General features: G+C 41.4%; 1 protein-coding gene across 3 annotated transcripts in view; it reads left to right on the top strand.

The window, feature by feature from the left end:
* Window positions 1–669: 669 nt before the first annotated feature.
* LOC112258563 (junction plakoglobin-like) overlaps window positions 670–10,812 on the top strand; it is a 60,313-nt gene continuing 50,170 nt past the window's right edge. The window contains exon 1 of one of the 3 annotated variants that reach the window (XM_042327338.1): window positions 670–825. The gene's annotated coding sequence lies outside the window, so the exon portion shown is untranslated. Of the gene's footprint in view, window positions 826–874; window positions 1,013–10,812 lie in introns of those variants that run through there. The other 2 variants (XM_042327336.1, XM_042327339.1) reach the window with 2 other exon arrangements.

Genomic DNA, 10,812 nt, shown 5'->3' with positions numbered 1-10,812 from the left:
ACTGTGATGCAGTGCCTTAGACCACTGGGCCACTTGAGAAGCCCTCACACACACTTCTAAGGCACATTCTGTATAAGACACACATTGATTCATTACTTTCACAATGCTTCTCTGTTGCCTCAGTGACAATCATACATCACAATCTTCAAGTGGAGAGGCTGGCTGAGTATAGTAGTTAAGAGGGATTATTTGGGCATAACTCTCTAATGAGGGCACTGAAAGTTTAATTAGATTAGATTTACATAAGAAGAACTAAATGATATTGCCCACATGTTTCATTTGGGTGTAATTATGGTGGCAGGTTCTGGAGATGTATGGGTGATAGGAAAGCAGAAACTTCAATGTTGGCTTTTTTGCTTAGATTGAAAACAAGCAGGAATTATTACATTTGGTGAATTTCATATTAGGTATTCTGTTTTTAAATTGTTCTTGAATGTCTCTTGATGATAGTTATTCCTTATGATGTATCACAATTGCGCAGGGAGAAACATAAAGGAGAGGACATATTTAGGCTATTCCTCACTCCAGAACGAATTGAAAATTGTTACCGATATTGCGCATACTTTTCAATTACCTTGTAATAACACTCTATTTGTTGATTTAGCCAATGACCGTTTCAACGACCCGCCTATTGGGTCTCTCTTTGTGCCATGGGTGGAGACTCCAAGAAATTGACGTTGTCACTGAACCGTTGCTCAACACATTCCCGACTTGCTTGGAACAGAGGGCTCCAGAACGAGCAGGCGAACACCGGGTTTAAGAAAAGTTTATGCTCGGAGTGCTGCGCACAAGAAGGTCCTGAAACCGGCGATTTAATTGCGGAAGGTAACCAACCTGTCAACACATTGGCGTTCTGGGGCGTCGCTTCAGTCGCATGCTGTAACCTAGTGGAGTTTATTTGAGATAATGTCATGTTTTGTAGTGTTCGGAAAGCGAATGTTCTCTCTTCCGATCAAAGATATTCGAGCAACAGTGTTTTCTCCAACAAGATGCTGTGATGTGTTGTGAATAGGTATGGTAGCCTATTGATCAAATGTAGTTTATAGCATTATCAATACCACGTGACATTCCTTGCCAGCTACTGAGACTGATATGCTCCCTCTGTGTCGTGTTTGTCTGGCATCTTTTATTGTGTCCGTGAATGTAGCCAGCCAACCTTCCTGACATTCATTCCTATGATACGTAGCAGATGAGCATTTCAGTCTTGCCAGATGTGGTACATTTTGTTTCGGTGGAATAGGCTTACACATTGAGCTATATAATTGTTACCAGAATTGTCTCACACTTCTGCAATATTGCTGTTGCTTTTGAATCGACATTCTTTGGCTGTGACATGGGGTGTACGCAACAACCCATCGGTGTCGGTGCTAGGAGAAACTTGACTGTTTATTGATAGCAACTCAGGAATAACGGTGCATGTACCTCTATCTCCAAATAGGGATGCATGCGAGTAGAATAGCCTAGGCATGACTAGTTTGGTATAAGTAGCCTAGACTATTGTTTTAGCTCATTCTAAAACATGAAACTCATCCTGTTGTCAATTCACCAAATATTTGTGTGGTTATTGCAATATGCTCAGTCTTACCTTACCGTATGCTACAGTTGTGTCCTCATGTGCGTTGTACGTGACCACCCTGACGATGCCGTCACGGTCATTGAAATTACAGTAGAAGTTATTTTGTAGTGGTGTTTGTTGTGAAAATCGATACGTGATTGAGTCGCATAAGTGCCACACCTATATCAAATTCTCTCACACGAGGACTCATGGTGAGCGTCAGTCATGTTTCCAAATTGTAGACTAGGCTACGTGTAAAAGGGATTGGAGTTCTTGCTCTTAGGGAAAATCAATGTTTAACTTTCTGTTTCGGAGTCAGGGTTGCCAGGTCTTAATAACATTTCTAGCCCAATGACCCCTCAAAACTCGCAGAAAAAGCCTGAAAACTAGCACATTTTTCTTCAGAGCAAGACAGCAGTTGCCACATTTATACAATAAACCATTTTACCATACCATGAATTATTGCAATTGTGATTAATGAATTCGATATGTTGCAAGAGAACAGATAAGTTGCCCTTATTAAACTAGCCAAATCATTTTCCATCAATGGATGTCGATGTAACTTGTTTGACTGCTATGATTAAGCACAAGGGTGTATGGTATATGGCCAATATACCAGGGCTAACAGGCTGACTACACCACTCGCGTTGCAAAATACATTTAGAAATCTATATTATTCAATTATTGCACCAACACTGCTCGTGCGTGCCAACGAGTGTCTGCGTTGCCAAGGGCTAAAATAGAAGTCAGTTCTATTTGTGAGGCAGATCCCGCTGCAAGTCCTGCCTCTCCCATCTCCTCATTGGTTTATAGAAGCAGGTACCTATGTGCCATCTGCTCATTGGTTATACCCACGTGCGTGACTGAAAGATGAACGAGGTCAGTGGCGGTAATGCACCTAATTTATGAAAGTTGCCAATCGCAATATAAAGTCAAGAGAAGAAAAAGCCTAGGAGGAGAGATGACTAGAAACGATTCGGTTGACCGTTTTATGTGTGGATTCATTTTCGGAGTAGAGGACCTTGTGCATTTTAGGTAAAATAACAACTCAATGTTTATATCCCAGGACAAATTAGCTAGCAACAGCAATCTAGCTAAATAGGACAAATTAGCTAGCAAGTGCAAGCTAGCTAGCTAAATTGCCATAAATGTTTAATGCTTTTCGACCAGTTCCCAAATTAATGTAATTGGTTCAGAGTTTGTTTTGATATTTTAACCTGTGTGTCGTGATCGCGTTTGGTGCAGGGGGACAAAATTCATTTATGCACGATGGCGTACGTACGCAGCCCGTTTGGGTTCCGTGTAAGGGCTGTTCTTTAGCACGATGCGACACAGAGTGCCTGGATACAGCCTTTAGCCTACCATCAGTTATAAATGGCCCATTTATGAGATTGACTTGTTGTCATTTCAATAGGCATAGGCTACAGACTAAAATCTGGGTTTATGATTGTAATTCAACTTTGCCATGGTTTGCTTAGATAGATGCAGCTAGCCTATTGCCCCTGACAGGCCTACATATTATTTCAGATAGTTTACAGTAACCTGGCCATGATATAAGCAAGATGTAAATTGAACATTTTAGCAGCTTGCTTAGTTCAACTTAACATACTAATTTGTTCAACATGAATAGCTTGGTGATTTCGAAGTAAGGAGTGCTTGTGTTTCCCAATAGCCTGCTGGAATAGGCTACTGAGGATGGGGTCATAATTTCAATCACTGAATTAAATACTAATAATATGTATATGATCTGAACTGCATGTCAACAGCCAGTATTTGTTTTACCTGTAGCCTAATCTGACTCACTGTTACAGTCAATATAATGCGTTCTAACAACTGATCGGCAATTGCGATAGAGCTTTTATAACTTCCAAGTTAATGAACTAAACATGGCCATTTAATAGTTGCATAATAACACACGGTTACAAAAACAATACACTGAAGTTATAGGCTATTTATTAAATCTGTTTGCCTGCTCCAGGTAGGCTACACAATGGTAGCCTGCAGTAGCCTACAATGGCATATAAATTAATAGGCTACTTGATGGCCAACAGATGCAAATGTATCATTCTCCACATTTAATGTCAGTTTCATTGAGGATTTTTCCCCATAACAGAAGCACACCAGGGAGTTCCATAACTTCCACTTCAAATTTCCACTTGCGCATAATGACAAGTTAAAGAGCCTACCTACAACTGTTAAAAAGTTGTCACGATGTGCAGGTGTGCTGCTGTCTCCTCTCACTCACATGACTCAGCCAATAGTGGACTAAGCGGCATACTGCAGTGCTCTCTCAACACACACATACCCCTGCTTCATTGCCTGATAGTCAGCAGCAGGTCACAATGAATAGATTTGTATTTTTTTTGAAGAGAAATGCCATGGCGGCCACCGTGCATGTACAGTGCCTTGCGAAAGTATTCGGCCCCCTTGAACTTTGCGACCTTTTGCCACATTTCAGGCTTCAAACATAAATATATAAAACTGTATTTTTTTGTGAAGAATCAACAACAAGTGGGACACAATCATGAAGTGGAATGACATTTATTGGATATTTCAAAAAAATTTAACAAATCAAAAACTGAAAAATTGGGCGTGCAAAATTATTCAGCCCCTTTACTTTCAGTGCAGCAAACTCTCTCCAGAAGTTCAGTGAGGATCTCTGAATGATCCAATGTTGACCTAAATGACTAATGATGATAAATACAATCCACCTGTGTGTAATCAAGTCTCCGTATAAATGCACCTGCACTGTGATAGTCTCAGAGGTCCGTTAAAAGCGCAGAGAGCATCATGAAGAACAAAGAACACACCAGGCAGGTCCGGATACTGTTGTGAAGAAGTTTAAAGCCGGATTTGGATACAAAAAGATTTCCCAAGCTTTAAACATCCCAAGGAGCACTGTGCAAGCGATAATATTGAAATGGAAGGAGTATCAGACCACTGCAAATCTACCAATACCTGGCCGTCCCTCTAAACTTTCAGCTCATACAAGGAGAAGACTGATCAGAGATGCAGCCAAGAGGCCCATGATCACTCTGGATGAACTGCAGAGATCTACAGCTGAGGTGGGAGACTCTGTCCATAGGACAACAATCAGTCGTATAATGCACAAATCTGGCCTTTATGGAAGAGTGGCAAGAAGAAAGCCATTTCTTAAAGATATCCATAAAATGTGTCGTTTAAAGTTTGCCACAAGCCACCTGGGAGACACACCAACAATGTGGAAGAAGGTGCTCTGGTCAGATGAAGCCAAAATTGAACTTTTTGGCAACAATGCAAAACGTTATGTTTGGCGTAAAAGCAACACAGTTCATCACCCTGAACACACCATCCCCACTGTCAAACATGGTGGTGGCAGCATCATGGTTTGGGCCTGCTTTTCTTCAGCAGGGACAGGGAAGATGGTTAAAATTGATGGGAAGATGGATGGAGCCAAATACAGGACCATTCTGGAAGAAAACCTGATGGAGTCTGCAAAAGACCTGAGACTGGGACAGAGATTTGTCTTCCAACAAGACAATGATCCAAAACATAAAGCAAAATCTACAATGGAATGGTTCAAAAATAAACATATCCAGGTGTTAGAATGGCCAAGTCAAAGTCCAGACCTGAATCCAATCGAGAATCTGTGGAAAGAACTGAAAACTGCTGTTCACAAATGCTCTCCATCCAACCTCACTGAGCTCGAGCTGTTTTGCAAGGAGGAATGGGAAAAAATTTCAGTCTCTCGATGTGCAAAACTGATAGAGACATACCTCAAGCGACTTACAGCTGTAATCGCAGCAAAAGGTGGCGCTACAAAGTATTAACTTAAGGGGGCTGAATAATTTTGCACGCCCAATTTTTCAGTTTTTGATTTGTTAAAAAAGTTTGAAATATCCAATAAATGTCGTTCCACTTCATGATTGTGCCCCACTTGTTGTTGATTCTTCACACAATACAGTTTTATATCTTTATGTTTGAAGCCTGAAATGTGGCAAAAGGTCGCAAAGTTCAAGGGGGCCGAATACTTTCACAAGGCACTGTAGTAGTAGCTCAAAATCCTGCAACCTACGACCAAGACATTTTCATCCCCGACAGCGTTTTCAAAGTAGCCCAATTTGAGAGAATACTACGGGCTTGGCAACCCTGTTCGGAGCATATGGAGTGAATGGAATTGGATTGGATTATTGGTGTATTCTGAAAACGCAACCTGGTCTAAGATCATTTCATATTATTCTGTATGTAAATTCAAGACACTCCATTTAGTTTGATGTTTTACGTTTCGTATGGTATGTTACAAATGTTACTAATTTCAATTCGTATTATATGTTACGAATTTGCAAAATGTACAATATGTTAAGAATTAGCTAAACATATGATATGTTACGAATTCTAGCTAGGTGGCTAACTTTAGATAGCTGGCTAATGTTGACTAGGCTAGGGGTTAGCTTTAGGGGTTAGGGTTCAGTTTAGGAGTTAGGGTAAGGGGTTAAGGTTAGCGTTAACTATTCCTTTGAAGTTTTTCAATACATTTTAATATTTGTAGAGACTTAAGTAAATACCTGTAGTCAACTTGTGCAATACCTTGGGAGATAAACCAGATTGCGTACTTCATTTCACCTGTCACATTATTTTACATTATGAAGATTACGTAGTTCCCCAGAACAGTTGAGCCAGTCAAGTGTTGTAAATAGCACCAGGGGAGTGCTTGTAAATAGCACCAGGGGAGTGCTTGTAAATAGCACCAGGGGAGTGCTTGTAAATAGCACCAGGGGAGTGCTTGTAAATAGCACCAGGGGAGTGCTTGTAAATAGCACCAGGGGAGTGCTTGTAAATAGCACCAGGGGAGTGCTTGTAAATAGCACCAGGGGAGTGCTTGTAAATAGCACCAGGGGAGTGCTTGTAAATAGCACCAGGGGAGAAAGCGGAAGCAGGTGAGTCAAGCTGTGTAGTGACAGGTCGCGTTTAATAATGAAAGTCAAGTGTTTTTTTCCCTCTTCAATAGAGTGTTCATGGACTTACAACTATAGTTTTTCTTCACAGAAAATACATTAGTGCAACACATTCGGCAGAAAATGGCTTCATTTTCATCACATGGCAACCGAAGTGGAACACTATTCGGCTGGTAGGCACACAAGTAAATGAGCTTACAAAGAAAAAGCAAGTAATTTTTTTGCAAAATCGATGCATAGCCATGATATTCCTAATGTTTATCATAGAAAGAATGTAGCCAGCTACATTTTCTAATGTTTTGCTTAAAGATAATCTTGCATTTATCTAAGAAAAGTTGTCTGGCTACACTGCGAAAGTACCGGAGAAAAGTAGCTACATTTCAGTCATAGCGCTGTCTGCTGATAGAATGCCTGTTGTGAATTCTCATCTGAGTCGAGAAGGGCAACTGAAGCAGAAAATTAGTCTGATGCCAAACAGAAATTACAATAAGAAGCATTTTACGCCTGCATTTAAAAAAAAAACGCAAAATATGCATTAAAAAAAATCAGTGTGAAAAATGCAGAATTTTGCATTAACCCAAACCCTATATTTAACTTGCTAGTTCATCTAAGTTTCAGAACTCAAATCCATTTGATGATTTATTTCTACAGCTGCCACTATCTTGATTTTCTTACATTTTTTTTCTCCTCTTCGTTCTCGGCCCCTCTTCTCTGAGCAGAGCAGGGAGGCCCATTGCCCTAGAGACTCCAGATTCCACAAAGACACAGGGTGTACACATGCTGCTCCAGAGCCAGTACTGTTCTTCCTTCAGACAAGCATGCGTCAAAACGTTGTTAATTTGCACGTCTCTCGTTCACATTCGCTTTTACATGTCCAAACTCACCAAAAATGACATTCGGTAGCTCCTACCTATATATGTATAACTTTATGAGCTGGATTGCCTGTCTTTGCAATTTGTTTATTTTTGTTTGTGCTCGTTAGCATATTTAGGATCAGCCTCCATGGAAATTCACTATTATTTGTGCTAATTTTGTTAGCATTCTGGTAATAGATGCCCAATAGGCTTTTTTTGGGGGGGGGGTGGGGGCGGTAATACCATATATCCCAGTATAAGAGAAGGACGGTATGATGCTATGATAATCTGGATACTGCCCAATCCTAGGTTAAGGGAAGGGTTAGCTACAAGGGTTAAGTTTAGGGTTAGGGGAAGGGTTAGCGTACATGCAAAGTAGCTAAAAATTAGTAAGTACTTGAAAAGTTGCTAAAATGCTAAAGTTGTCCATGATAAGATTCAAACTCGCAAACTTTACTTGCTAGACGTTTGCCCTATACACCCACCCACCCTGGCCAACTACCCTTTTCCATCTGTTTTATGTAACCATACCAAACGTAACATATCATACTAATTTGAGTACCTTTATTTAACTAGGAAAGTCAGTTAAGAACACATTCTTATTTACAATGACAGCCTACCGGGGAACAGTGGGTTAACTGCCTTGTTCAGGGGAAAAAACAACAGATTTTTACATTGTGAGCTCGGGATTCAATCCAGCAACCTTTCGGTTACTGGCTCAATGCTCTAACCACTAGGCTACCTGCCAATTTTTATTTACTATGTTACATCTAGTCTATGCGATCAGGCTGGAAAACGAGTTGCTAAAAGAGCTTGTGACAGTGGATGCTCTGCTTTGCTTTCTACAAGCCCCTATCAAGCACCTATCAACTGCCACCGCTCACTCCATCTCTCGCGGACCTACTACGGCCACTTTAGTCATTAATAATTATCCCCTTGTGAAAATAGGGTATGGTTATTTTCTTGTCCAAATGCTATAAAATTGCTGTCATTCAGATGCTCATTCAGCAGCTCTCATTTCCCCCCTCATATTATGCTTGTGATATATAGGCTACAGCATTTTTCCCTCTCCAAATAGCTTTTTTCTTCTCCCCATAGACATTTCCATGTGGCAAACTATTCCTCTTCTTTGAATTACTATCATAATGGTTTTCCTCCTTTCCCCACTTATTACATCTTCACGTGCATCCTTGTCGGCAGTAGCCTTTGAAGACAGTAAGCCAGGTTGCTATGGGTGCTAATGAAATCTCATTTCTAACTGGTTGGTTGGCAACTGACGTCAAACTTGGGCAGATCTCAACACCCATGATAGTTTTCAGGTTATCAGGTGAATCCAGTCGTCCGTATTTCAATACCTAGATGGCTGAATGCTTATGTGAAGTGTCAAATATAGCCTACCACATCACAAGATGGATTATTGCCTAAGTTATCTAGGGACAACCTGAGCCAACTGAAGCCCGGATACAGGTTTTACCCAGGTGACTGACATAATGTGTTTGTCAGGTGGAAAATTGAACCAACTGGAAGTTCAAACGTAAAGCTTTTAAAGCAGTGGCTGCATCTTGTTGCATGAGCTATTCCTTCCATCTTCCTATTTCTCTCCACTGCTGATCAAGGCTTAATTTACTGGGAAACTATCAGAAACATGCCTATAGCCCCATCTTGCCCTCTATTAAGTGGAGTTTCATATTGCCTTCCGCCATTTCAGTGTAAAATGCAGCCAGAGTCTGTGTATAGCCTTGATCAGTGGTTACCAAATTGCTTACAGCACTTTTACAGTTGTCTTGCAGTGTTTGTTGACACTGTTGTTGAAACTGGCCATCAAAATCACTTCTCTTCAGAGAGATGTGGCGTCTTGCCCATGTGCCAGAGACCAGGAGGAAGTACTGCCAGGGCCCCGGGTTCACACAGGTCCACAGAGACTGTCAGGGGATAAAGTTATAATAAGGTATTTGAGTGAGCAGGAGTCTGTGTGTGTGTGTGTGTGTGTGGGGAGGTGGGGGTGGGGGGTGGGGTTCTTCTATCCTTGTTGGGACTTAAAATTCTCCAAAGTCCCCACAAGGATAGTATAACAAGGAAACGTCTCCCCATATCCCACGTCCCCATGAAGACAAAGACAGTTAGGGTAAGGGGTTAGTGGTTAGGTTAGGGTTAGGAATTGGGAATTAGGTTTAGCTTAATGGTTTGGGTTAGGATTACGTTTAGGGTTAGGGTGAGGTAAATGTAAATACATTTTAGGTCCCCATGAGGATAGAAGAACTAAACATGTGTATGTGTGTTCGTCCGACCGTCTGGCTTGTTGGTAGTTGTCTCGTGTTGGGGTTTAGTTTGTTAGTTAGTACTCTAATTATACTAGTAACAACAGTATGTTGTCACATCCGTGTGTGGTATCTGCAGGTTTGGCTGGTGTGTGTGTCTGTTAAACACGTACGTGCTTAAAGGTGGGTGAGTGTGGCGTCAAGTGTGTACTAGCTACATCTGTGGATTTGGTGTGACTGGGTATTTGTGTGGGTGTGATCACTGGCCTGGGTGTGTACAAGTGGTAAATCTGTGGGTTATGCAAAGGGATTGTTTCATACAAGGCTTCTTCATTACTAGAGACCTGTGATACGTGGTTGGATGGTGGGAATAGCATGCTCCTCCCCTTCACTTAATCTCTCCCTGCAACATATACAGTGTTATGCCGCCTCAACATGGGCTTTATTTTCAAGGCGACGCTTTGTGGGAGAATGATCTTAGGCCTCAATCAATGGACTCTTCTTTCATTTCTCCAATAGCTGTTGGGGTCTTCTGATGGTGGAATAGCATCAAAGCAATGGGCGGGGGGCTTCAGGTACTGTAAACCAGGTGGCTATTGTCAACAACATCCCTCAAAGGTCAAGGAAGATTCACTAGGTCAGGTTCAAAGTTGAACTCAACTAGAAACGACGCCAAGGCCTCCAATTAAAAAACAACAACATCCCAATTAAAAAACAAACTCATCAAAGCAAAGATAACGTCCGTATGAGCACAGCTTTAGCCCTGTAAGTGCAGCTCTGTAATGGTCCTTAGGGTATTGCTCAATTTAAGGATCACTTTGCCTTTAAAGCGGCTGAATGTCAGGAGCATACTAATTGCATCAAATGGAAGGAAAGGCACAGTGTGAGACGAGTTCTGCGTGCGCCTCAGTGCCAGAACTGAAAGACTATACTTAATCAACAACAAAAAATTGTTGCAGACACTTTTAAGGTAAGCCGCCATTCAAGATGAAAACTAAGGCCCCTTCCTCTTATGGTACCTCTGAAATCATGAGCCCAGATTTAAAGGGACTATGTCAGTGGTTGCCATGGAGAATTTCAGCACATTCCAGCCGCAGGTGTGAGTGAATGTGATTGAAATTGGACCACTCAGAATTGCTTAGAAGTGAAACCCTTCAAACAAATTCACACACACAGCCCCCCTTCTCTCCCCTCCTTTCACTCTCTCCCTT

The sequence above is a fragment of the Oncorhynchus tshawytscha genome, linkage group LG09 (genome assembly GCF_018296145.1).
Source record: "Oncorhynchus tshawytscha isolate Ot180627B linkage group LG09, Otsh_v2.0, whole genome shotgun sequence".
Classification (NCBI taxonomy): domain Eukaryota; kingdom Metazoa; phylum Chordata; class Actinopteri; order Salmoniformes; family Salmonidae; genus Oncorhynchus; species Oncorhynchus tshawytscha.
The sequence above is the reverse complement of the archived record's forward strand: the minus strand, read 5'-3'. Positions and strand labels throughout refer to the sequence as shown.